At 38.0% G+C, this 13335-nt stretch overlaps 1 pseudogene; it reads left to right on the top strand.

Moving 5' to 3' along the window:
* Positions 1-11420: 11420 nt before the first annotated feature.
* Positions 11421-13109, top strand: LOC136256306 (arylsulfatase B pseudogene; annotated as a pseudogene).
* Positions 13110-13335: the final 226 nt, after the last annotated feature.

The following is a 13335-nucleotide window of genomic DNA, read 5'->3' as shown; positions in this document are numbered from 1 at the left end:
GTGATTGTCATCGTCAAAATGAGTTACAAAATGATTCCACATAAATTTCTTTAGTTTAGCCTTGATGGTTGCAATTGATAAATTGGTATTGATTACAGGAAGAGCATTCCACAAACGAGGAAGACGGTGGAAATAAGAGTTTCTATTTAAGTTAGTAATATGGAGACGATGTTTGAGTTTATTATGTGTAGAGGATCTGGTGTGACCCTGAGTAAATGTAATGTATCTATTAATGTCAAAGTTTCTTGTGGGTGACTTAAGTGACTTGATCGCAAACAAAACATCCTGAATCTCGAGGATATACATGAATGGTAGAAGATGGAGTTCTAATAACCTGGATTTGTAGCTGATATTATAATTATTCAAGATGTGTTTGGTTGCTCGACGTTGAATACGCTCAAAACATAAGATGTCCTTGATTAGGTACGGTCGCCATAACTGAGAGCAATAGGTAAGATGAGGACGAACTAGAGTAATATACAGATGTAGCTTGACTGATGGGTAGTGATTGGAACAAAAAGTACGCCGTATCAGAGCCAACGATTTATATGCTTTAGATATTATAGAATTGTAGTGATTTGACCACTTCAGGTCACTGGAGACAATCACTCCCAGATCTTTTTGAGTCTCCTGACAATTGATTTCTGTGTTGGAAATAAGGTATCTGGTATTGGACGTTGATTTGAAGAGAACATGTACACACTTGGTAAAGTTGATAGTTAGATTGGAAAGGACTGTTTGGTGAATAATAGAGTCAACATCTTGCTGGAGCTTGATGCGGTCCTCATCACACGAGATGGTCATAAAACATTTCATGTCATCAGCAAACTTCAATACTTGACTAACTTCTATACTGGAAGAGATATTGTTCATATAAACTAGAAATAACAGGGGACCTAAAATACTTCCCTGGGGGACGCCAGATATAACTGGTAGTACACTGTCAGATAAGGTATTGTTGATAGATACCTGCTGTACTCGGTCAGTGAGGTAGCATTTAAACCACGACCACAGGGTACCAGTAATGCCAAAAGACCAGAGGTGATTTAGTAGGATTCCATGTGAAACAGTGTCAAAGGCTTTACGTATATCCAGGTATATAGTATCAATTTGCGTTGGGCTGTTGGTCAAGAAGTCAAAGAATATTAAAAGCTGTTGTAGGGTGGAAGCTCCTTTTATAAAGCCAAACTGGCAGGGATAAATTTGAGTTACCAGGTGATTTACTATTTTATTATACACTAATCGCTCAAGTACCTTTGATGTGCTGGAAAGCAATGAGATGGGTCTGTAGTTCTTAACCGAAGTTTTATCACCAGCCTTGAAGATAGGTACAATCTTATGGATCTTCCAACTCAAGGGGATGTATGCATATTGGAGAGACATAGAAAAAAGATGGTGCAACGGCTGGCACAAAATTGGAGCACATGTCTGAAGAATTTTTGGAGAAATAAGGTCAATGCCTGGTGCTTTGGTAGGGTCCAAAGATACAAGGGCGTCATATACTTCTTCTATTGTGATTGAAATAAAATCAATGTGATCAGTAGGCTCTAAACGGTTATCAACATTGGATAGATCAGATGAGTCTGAGAAAACTGAATGAAAGTAGCGATTGAACATGTTAGCAGAATCAGTGTCAGATTCGGCGATTTCGTTGTCAAACTGTAAAACAGAAGGAAAGTTCTTGGATTGGGTGAGGTTCCTGATATACTTGAAAATATTGTTGTTGCGGTGGGATGCATACTCTCTGATGAGGTATGTCTCATAGTTAGTTTTACTGTTAGCAATTTCCTCTTGGAGTGACTCTTGAGATAATTTGATCTTCTCTTCGAGATGTCTAGTAGGATGTTGCTTATACCTGCGGCGCAGAGTATGTGATCATTGTTTTGTCCATAAATATGTAATTTCCAATGATTTGAGCCATACAATTGTGAAAATGCCATCAGCGTCTGGGGGCTAGACCCCCTGCCAATGAGTCTGCCTTCCACCTCAGCACCCCTGCCTGAAATATCTTCCTACGCCTCTGCTCTCCATTGGTGTCTCCGTCTAGGGCTCCACCACCAATGGCCGGATCAGTGGAGGCCCACCTGACTTATTTAGCCATTTAGGTGTTTGGCCTGTCTTCTTCCATGGCCTTTTTGCATTTAGTTGTCCAGCACATGCCTTGTTGTGCTGGGGGTGGTTGGCAAGGGAAGCACATCTCCCCCTGGGAAATAGTGTTGCGGCGCCCGCCATGAGTGCCGCCAGAGTTAGTTATTTTGACCACACAAAACAATGGTATAATCATGATCATTTATTTATTTATTGTTAATTAGCAGGACCCTCCAGGGGTATAATGCTGATGTGCAATTACATGTGTACAATTTCAATTAGTTACTTAACTATATAAGTATGTACAATTATGACAAGTTACTTAATTATATACATATGTACAATTACAATAATAAACTATAAAAATATATACAATTACGATAAATTACTTAACTAGTCTATATACATAGAAGGGGATAATTTTTGCTTAAATTCTTCAACACAGTCAGTCTCAATAATCTCATCATCTAATCTATTCCATTCTGGTACAGTTCTTGGGAGGAAGGAATATTTATATTTATATGATTATGATTATGATTATGATGTGATTTGGGTTGAGGCTTAGAAGCCTGTACACCCATTCAATTATATACATCAATTGTTGGTTGGTAAGGTACTAGTTATTTTGACGGGTATTGGTAAAACCGGGAGGGGAGCGGGAGCGGGAGATTTCTTGGTAAAACCGGGACCGGGAGATACTGCAAGCAACTGTTATTTTTGCATTAAAGATGGTTTGTTGATGCAGAAGAGGATTCATCACTCATGCAAGTATAGTCTCCCTTCCTTCCAAACATGAGATATTATACGAACTAGCTATAGCTAGGTTAGCAGGGGAGGATCTAGGATTTATAAAAGGGGGGGGCTAACTCAAGGTACTAATCTCTTGGGTAGAGGTGTGTGAAGCACACTTCCCAGCATGCGAAGCATGCTGGAACTAGGGGGGTCTGGGGGCATGCTCCCCCAGGAAAATTTTGAAAAATAGATGCTAAAATAGCTACTGCAATTTGGAGACATTTCCACATAAAATTCATACCTGTAGATATTTTATATACTGCCTTTAGATTATATAGGCCTCTCTGAAGCATTTTGCTAAGGCCAATGAAACTTGATTACCAGTTTCTCGCTCAGATTTTTGAAAAATTGATGCGGGCGGGCGGTTATTATTCATTATTCATTATTTTCTAAAAGCACAACACCCACCCCAAACATGAAGATTTCTGCCAAAAAAAACAGGGAGATCTACATTGCATTAAATTGCTAAAGTACGTTACTAATCCATATAAGAATATTCAGCTATCTAAACAAGTGATTTTCCCATTAGAGCTGATTGCTCTATTAAAGTAAAAGTGACTGCTCTATTAGAGTATTTCGATCAAAATTACCAATAATGAAATTCCATGCGGGTATATAAACAGTATGCTGGCGATGACGCGAAACTACTAATCAAGTTTCATTGGCCTAATGGAAAAGTTTGGGTAGGTACAGACAACCAAGTACATGATGCACCCTTCTCACAATTGCACAACACTGAATAGGTGCATGTTATGTTGAAAGTGGAAAATTTTGAAATTTGAACAATACAAGATTGAATCTGAGAACATTTTCAATGGAAATTGTGTACCTGAATTAAGTATTTCCATACATATTAACTACACAAGCAGAATGAAGCCCTTTAAACAGACCAATGCACTTCATTGTATGTATAGGTGCAGGCAGATATGGAAAAATTCCATAACAGAACCAACTACATATTTCTAGTGAATGTTCTATTAGAGTAGTTAGCTGACTGCTCTATTAGAGTATCTCGATCTTGTACACCTCCAATGCTGATCCGGGTGTTGCATAAACTTTAGCAAAAATCCACTAATAATACTTTGGAAAGATGTTTATAAGGTGGTTTTATGAGTATTTGTATTATTAGTGATCATATAATTATGCTAAGACAAAATTTCATTACAATACTCAGCATATTGATCAAGTAAAGCCTAAATATGAAGGGGGGGGGGGGGGGGGGGGGGGGCTTCAGCCCCCAAAGCCCCCCCCTGGATCCGCCCCTGGTTAGGGAATTGAAAAACTTTTTTTACAAAAGATCGAGATACTCTAATAGAGCAGTCGGCCACTCTAATAGAACAGTCTCATATTCTGTCTCTTAACGGGCAGTAGCTTGTTAATTTATTTGTAATAAGTAAAAAAGTATAGTCTTAGGGCTTTCAAATTAAAAAAAAGGTCAATCATACTGGGTGGGAATTATATGCTCCCAGAAAGTCACCCATCACTGTCTGCCTTTTGTAGTTGCATGCTTCAAACTCCATATTATTACTATTATTAGCACTTTACAGTGACCAGCTCTGAAGGTCTGACAGCAACATGTACTGCAGCCTTAGGATTACCTAACCTAACAAGAACTATATATAGAGACTTTAAATGATTACTTGATCTAGCATATGTGACTTTCATTGCTATAAGTTTGCCCAGGCTCTTTGACCTGCTCCACCTCATTTGTTTTGCTACTTAATTATTCTACTAAATCAAACTTTTTCTTGGGGAAAATTCTCATTTTGAGTTCTGTCCCATGAAAGGATGCATGCTGGTGTGAGCACTATTCTATAAGTCCAATCCATTAGTATTGTCACTGTTGTCCTTCTCATGCTATGGCTTGTTCCACTGACTTAATAATGATGGTAGCTATACTGTATTTAATTCATTTGCCTGGCAACATCTTATTCTTTATGAAATCCATCCTAATGAATTGACATCATAAATGTGAACCAACTTTGACAGTAAAAATGAGCAGTGAATAGCTACCATGGCAAATTATGGTGCATGAGCATCCGACTAAGGATTTGTAGTGAAGTTTACTGTTTGCCACAGTATTCACTATACTCATTTTTTACATACACATCCTTTTTCAATTGGTCAATTTTTCTCTTTTGTAGCTGGAATATAAGGAAATGGATATTAATTTATCTATATCTTGTGCTAAATATTAACTTGATATTTTGATTGATTTTTTTTTGTTTGAACTCATGACATTTGGCATAGCCGTTCTTCCGCGTCAGAGTATACTGAGACACATACAAATACACAAGTACAAAACTGAAAAACATACAAGACATGAGCAATACATTTAAATGATACACAAATTAATTATTATTATATAGTCATACAGTGGGTCTTCATTAAAGTGACAAATTCTCCATGCTTGTGGGGCACTTCGAATGGTAGCTTATTGCACCAGCAAGTAGCACAGTGTCAAAATATTGCTGTGTTCTAGCCAGATGATCTTACACCGATACCTTGAAGCATTCCAGAGATATGGCCAATATAGTATATACATACATATATATATATAGACAATAATACATGTTTTTGTTGTTGTTTTTTATCGAAAAGGACCAAGCACAATGGCATGATGTAACTATCAGAAATCTTTTTTCTATTATTAGATGGGATGGGAATGCATGGAAAGTTGTCCTCAAAGTCATGGTATAGCTACACCAAGCCAAGACAGATCATTTTCAACCATCAGTGTCGCAGAGCAAGAATTGTCTACAAAATGCTTCTTAATTGTAGTCATGTGTTAATCATAATTGGAAGAATTAATACCATAAAAGCAGCATTGAATAATTCATTTACTTCAGACTCTCTTAAACATTTTCCATATAGCAGTCACTTCATCACATCAATCTGCTGACAACTTTGCAATACCTGCTACTTAATATAATGTGACACTAATCCATTCACTTTTGCTGAGATTTCTGAATCTGGTCCTGTCTCATCTGAACTTTCTGGATCCTAGGAAGTCCACAGGCCCAGATTCCCTGTCTGCTAGGTTCCTGAAAGAGATATAGGCTGCTCCATTGGTTACCTTATACTGTTAACATTCAATCATTCATTGCAGAGTGGAATTATTCCTTCACAGGCAAGAAGTGTTCACATATATACTCCAGTTCATAAAGGTGAGTGGTGCTTTGGACAATCCTGGCAACTTCAGACCAATCTCTGCATGCTTGCTGTTTATTTGTTTTCATGTATTTGTTCAATAATTTGCCTTAAGATAATTGTTGTATTTGTGTCCATGTATATTTGTTTTGCAGACATGTGTTAAGTTTTGTACTTGTAGATGTTCATTGTTTTGTCTGTATTATATGCTGCTCTAACAAGGAAGAATGGTAGTTGCCAATTGTCAGAGCATAATTTATAAATCAAATTAGTCTGATAATTTAAGAAACTTTTATTGCTAACTGACAAACAAAATTTCTTGCTGTACAAACTCCCAACTATGATAGCTATATCTATTGAATTTATAAACTGACAATAGCTAACTGTGAAAGTGCACGCACTCTGGATCTAGCAACTGTCTACGCAACCAGAGCAATAATAACTTGGTACAATAAAATCAGTGGAAGTGGAGCAGGTCAAAGAGTCTGGGTGAACTTATAGCAATGAAAGTCATACATGGAGTGAAGCATACAACTATACAAGAGTAAGACAATGATATTGGTGACATTCTGGGAGCATGATTTTTTTTTTTTAATTTGAAAGCTCTAAGACTGTTCACTTTGTTATTGCAGTTAAGAGACAGAATATGAGACTGTTCTGTTAAAGTGCTGAATGCTCTATTAGAGTATCTCGATCTTTTGTAAAAAGTAGCTATTGCAATTCCCGAGCCTACAGCTAGTTTGTTCTCATGTTTGGAAGGAGGAGAGACTACTTGCATGAGTCCTCTTCTGCATCAACAAACCATCTTTAGTGCAAAAATAACAGTTGCTTGGGTTCACCAACACCGGCGTGAGGCTTCTAAGAAACGGGCTCTTGAGATCAGAAATGGTCTCTCTTCACAGCTTCAAAGAGCTATTGATCTGAATAGTGAACCTGGAGCCTCTTCTTGGCTTCTGGCTTTACCACTGCAAGACCAGGGTTACCATCTGACAAAGCAGGAGTTCTGGGATGCTCTTCACCTGCGTTATGGATGGACTTTACTGAATACTCCTAGCCACTGTGTGTGTGGCTCGCCTTTCACTGCTGATCATGCAATGATCTGTCGACATGGTGGTTTGACCTTTGTTCGCCACAATGACCTGCGTGATACAACTGCTGAATTACTTTCAAATGTTTGTACTAAGCCACCACTTCAATCCCTGAGTGGCGAAGAACTTACCCCTCGATCAGCTAACTGCCAAGATGATGCCGGGGCTGACATTCATGCACGCGGATTTTGGGGGCGGCGGCAAAGTGCCTTTTTCGATGTAAGGGTTTTTCACCCAAACCGGCGCACAAAGCTACCGCAATGTTTCGATACCATCTGTGTATAGGCGTCATGAGATGCAGAAGAAGAGGGAGTATGGTGACCGTGTCCGTGAGGTGGAGTTTGCATCTTTTACTCCATTGGTGTTTGCCACAACTGGGGGCATGGGGAAGGAAGCCATCACATTTTATCGCCGGCTTGCTGAGCTCCTTTCCAAACGTAGTGCTTTATCGTACAGTAGTACTTTGGCGTGGATTCGCTGTACCCTGTCTTTCTCCCTGTTGAGGTCAGCGACGATGTGCATCCGTGGAAGCCGCTCCATCTCGTTTAGATCACCAGATGCTTCCCCGGAAATGGGCCTAACAAATGGCCCTAGGGACTTTTAGATGTCCCGCTTTTCAGTTCTTGTCCAACACGTTTGCCTCTTGTGCTGGGGGTGGTAGGAAAGGGCATTACATCTAGCCCGGGAAAAAAAAACAAAAAAAAACTGTTGCTTGCAGTATCTCCCGGTCCCGGTTTTACCAAGAAATCTCCCGCTTCCGCTCCCCTCCCGGTTTTACCAATACCCATTTTGACCACACAAAACAGTGATGATGATTATGGTTATGTTTGTTCTATACCATATGCGTATTTTGTACCATACGCGTATGGTACATACCATATGCGTATACGCGTACGGTACAACCATACGCGTATGGTACGGAAAATCGTACCATCTGAGTATAGCTAACCTGGACTACCTGGTATGCGTATAACATCAAGCAGAAGGTTTTTGCACTGCCGTACCTATTGACTACGCCGGATGGAACTCTGCTTTCATTTCTTTTCGGGAAGAGGGAGGGGGAGGCGCTAGTCTCGCTTAGCGGTTTCTGTTCAGTGAAGATCGAGATATTCTAATAGAGCAATCACATTTAGCTATTCTATTCTCTAGAGCTGAGATGTATTTAGCTTTACTGCGATTAAGATATAATTTGCTTTACTGCATGATGCAAATTAACCACCTTGTTGATATCCCAGCTAGCAATCCATTTCTGACGCCCATATCCAATGTACATAGTACCAGAGGTCATAATATGAGACTTATGCAACCAATGACACGGATTGATTCTTATAATATATGTACTCCTTTTTCCCTTCAGCAATTAAAATCTGGAATGATCTACCCCAAAATGTGATTGACTCCAATTATTGATCAGTTCAAACAAAAACTAGCAATTATTTAATTTGTACTTGTATGTATGTTGTGACCTGTGCACTAGACTCTAGTATAGAGGTCTGTACAGTATTACCAATAATAATAATAATAAACCTATTTAAAATAAAGCATTCCTTAAAATAAAAGAATATTGATGGCATGACATCTTGCATGACTACATATAAGTGATGAAACTGACATCTTTATTTATGATAAAAACAATCATGAATTCATCACACTGTTGGCAGATCCAGTCTTGAATTGTGTTAAGTCCTGCTGATCTGGTAGGATCTGATGGAATTCTATACATAGTCAAAATTAATAAAGGTCAATCGTCTGGGTTGGAAGCTTTACGAAAAGCATGATAACACCTAGCTGCATACAGTATAAGTCTGAAAAGTATAAATCAAAGGAAGGGGATTAAATATAATATGTCTTGATTTATACATAGTCATTGGTGCATAATCTATAACAATGTATCTCGTTGTCTGTTTAACATTTCATTTCATCAAAGTATCTGACAGTTCCACTAAATACAATAGTGCCATCACCCATACAATTATGATGGTTTATGTAAGCACCTGCATGTAGATTATTTTCTTGATGTCTTCTGACTTTTGTACATATTGATTTATTGGCTCATCCAGCTGTCTACTGCCTTATTTGTCATGGATTTTCATCTCACATTTTTATAACAAATGACTTCATTTCTCCATAGTGGAAATGCTATTGATTTGAAAATACACAAGCTGGCATACTGTACGTTCTTTAGAATAGTTGAGTTAAAATGACCAGATTTGTGAAAAAGGTACCTTTTCCACACATTTTACATACCAGCAAACAAAATGGTGTAACACTTGACTCCTTACACTGATAAACTTGCTCTTAGTATCAAAATGCTGCTAGATACTATAGTAGCTACTGTACACTCATGGATAATTATAAGGTATATGTTCAAAAACTTATGAAACCCCGAAGTTCATGGGTTAAATTTTGTGTGTGGAAAGGTACATTTTTGCAAATCCGGTCACAAATTATCTAGCTGTTGCATAGCAACTGCACGCACTGACAACATATGGTAAATTTTATTTTTTGTTTCTTCTTCCACACAGTACATTGTGGCTGCAATTGCTACACATATGTTGCTTCCTATTGGATTCGTGGTCCATTGTTTAATTGGTATTCACAATTTTTCAATGAATATAACAGGAATGCATGGTGATATAAACACTAAGCCTGCAGTAGAGGTAGCATTGTAGCTAAATATAAACATAAGATTTTGATATAATTATCCATATAAATACACATTAAAATACTGCATTCTGATTGGTTAAAACATAGCAACCATAATAAATAATTTACATCCATATTGGCAAATCAAACCAATTTTTTCAGGGCATGCATATATATATGTGTGTATTATTTCATTAAATATTTTATTTTATTGTTGCTACATATAATCTATTATTTACCTTTAATTTGTTACTTAAAAATGGATATTTATGCCTGGTGGCACTAAAGGAGTATTGAGCAGACAATTACAATCAGATGAGCTCAAGAAGTACATTGTAATGATTGCTCAAACAGAGGAAGACCTGGAGAATGCTGATACAATAACATTGAGGGAGGTAGGAAAGAGATATAACTGTTGAGAAAGTAATGTTTCAGTTTGCAAATTAATGTAAACCTACATGGCTGTAACTTATAGCAATATTAGACATGCTATACTCTAAGACTGATGTGCATAGTAATTAATTGTGCAATATTTTTTTTTAAAACTGTAGTTTGCTGAATCTTTGCTATTGAATGAAGCATGCACACTGCCTAATGAGATGAAGTAGGAAAACATAACATAGCAGAGATTTTATGATGAGTTTATGAGTTCTAATGAATAATTCAGTAATGAATGTATATTATCTAGCATTGTTTAATTGTTATAAGTGTGTTGTATAGCTACTCACTACTTACTGTCATGCTTGTGGATGGGAAGACAATGTGTTTAGCTATACTCTTATCTGAATGTACTCTTTAACATCCACATTAATTTTTGCTGTATAGGTCCAGTGTGATGAATGTGAGTGGTGGTACTATTTACAGTATGTATAATCAAGAAAAGTACGTAAACAAGAAATTGGATCCTCAAAAGAAGAGTGTACATAGTATATCAAAATGCAAATACAGTGAGGAGCCATGCATGGCATGTTGCACAACTGATTACACTTATGAAGTTCATTTTTCAAGTTATTAGCTTTGCACAAGCAGTATATGTATAATTCAGTTAGAACCTACTAGCTACCATGCACGTTGTAATTGCTCTCCTCGCTTATTTACCTAATTGTGTTGTAAATTGTCATGCAGTTATCCACATTTATAATTGAGTATGAGACCATCTGCATGTTTCCGATAGCTATAAAGTAGCATACATGCACAGTACCATTCATGTTAAGTTCTGCAGACAAAGTGAGATCATGTACATAAGATTTAGGTACATCAGTGTAGGACAATAGTGGGAAATGCATGGGCATGGCAAGGATAAAATGCATGTGTGTGCTGATGAATAAATCTACATAGTTACAGCTCAGTAGTAAGCAGATTATTATGCTGTGTTCTAAGTTTACTCAGCTAGAAATGCTTGTAAAGACAGCCCATTGTAGCTAGGTGATGGCAAGGCTAGAAGACACTGCATAATACGCATATGGTACGTACCATACGCGTATGTCCATACCGTACGCGTATGGTACGGAAAATCGTACCGTACGCGTATGGTATGTACCATACGCGTATGGTACATTACATACGCGTATGGTACATTACATACGCGTACGGTACAAAATACGCATATGGTATAGAACATGTTCATAATCATTGTTTTTGTGTGGTCAAAATAACTGATTCTGGGGGCGCCCGACCCTCACTGCTTTTAAAAGCTGGTATTATTGTAACGTTTGCTATTTGCACGAGAGAAAATGCTGAACGGTGTCGCTGTTATTTTCTGTTTCGCTTTCTTGACACAATGGAGCCAGTCCTTTGCAGCCACGAAGCCTAACATACTGATGATTGTAATAGACGACCTAGGATGGAACGATACCAGCTACCAAGGATCCGATATCAAAACACCAACTATCGATCAATTTGCCAATGAAGGAATTCGTCTACAACAATACTACGTGCAACGAGTGTGCTCTCCTACGAGAGCCGCCTTAATGGCTGGTCGATATCCGTATCACATGGGATTAGCTAGAATGGTGATCACGAATGGTCATCCTTTCTCATTGCCGTTAAACCAAACCACGATTGGAGACGAGTTGAAGAAAGGCGGTTATGCTACGCATTACGTAGGTAAATGGGACCTTGGTATGCACGTGTGGGAAGCCACTCCAACTTACAGGGGATTTGATACCTTTTATGGATTCTACGACGCTGGTGAAGACTATTATACACACAGTGTTGGAATTATTGGTTTGGAGGATGAAGAACCGCCTAATTTATTTAATGGAATAGATTTCAGAAATAACACCACACCAGTCACCGATAAAAATGGTACCTACAGCACCTATTTGTTTACTGAACAAGTTGAAGAACTTATCATGAACCATGATAGTGATAAAGGACCGTTCTTCATTTATGCTGCATATCAGGCAGTGCATTCTCCATTGGAAGCTCCTGCGGAGTATATTGATCAATGCCAGGATATACCTTATGACAACCGTCGTATATTTTGTGGGATGCTAAAAGCTGCTGATGAAGGAATAGCTAACATTACAATGAGACTAAAAGAGAGGAACTTACTAGATGACACCATTATTATATTCACAACCGATAATGGAGGACAGACCATAGAGGGAAGTAGTAACTGGCCATTGAGAGGGAACAAGGCTACTGTGTTTGAAGGTGGAGTCCGTGGTACTGCATTTGTGTGGGGCTCTAAGCTACCAAAACTGAACTATGATAATAAACACCTAATTCATGTAACTGACTGGCTACCAACAATAGTAGAAGGCATTGCTGGTTTGGAACTGGATAAAGACAAGTGGGCATTAGATGGGTACAATGTGTGGAATACTATTACTGATGATGATGAAACACCACGTAAAGAACTGTTGATAAACTTAGACCCACCTCGTAAAGATTTTATGGGACAGGCTGCTATACGAATTGGACCATGGAAACTTATAACAGGTCTACCTAACTGCACCTTATCGCAAGGGTGGGTAGGTGATAATTGTCGTGACGGATGGATTCACTTGGATGGCACAGTAGAGCCTCCTCCATATACTCCTTCCTTTACATGGCTGTTCAATATTGAAGAAGATCCTAATGAAAGAAATAATGTTGCTGACCAATATCCTCACATAGTGCTGGTGATGAAATTGAGGATTGAGTATTATAATTCAGCACATGTTGAGCAGTTGTATCCTCCTCTTGATCTTAAATCCAATCCTGCTAATTTTGATGGTGTGTGGACACCTTGGTTGGACTAATGTAGTAACTTGATTTGTTGACTCCCTTAGCTTTATTTTATTAGTTATTATACTTTGTTGGATTAATTTAGCTGTCTATATTCATTAGTTTATCTAATTTGTCAATGGTGGTACCAAAAGTTATAGCCTTTTTATGAGGGTGCATTCCAAAACACAAAACAATCATAATTACGGTACATGCAGTTACAGCAACAAATTAAAGCAAAACAAAATACAGACACCTACATTTAAGATTAAGTAGCTTCTACCAACAGTGATGAGAGATCAAATCGAAGAAACAATATTTACACTCAGATGTTTGCCTGCAAGAACTAAATTGGCCT

This window comes from Dysidea avara, chromosome 5, assembly GCF_963678975.1.
Source record: "Dysidea avara chromosome 5, odDysAvar1.4, whole genome shotgun sequence".
NCBI lineage: Eukaryota > Metazoa > Porifera > Demospongiae > Dictyoceratida > Dysideidae > Dysidea > Dysidea avara.
The sequence above is the reverse complement of the archived record's forward strand: the minus strand, read 5'-3'. Positions and strand labels throughout refer to the sequence as shown.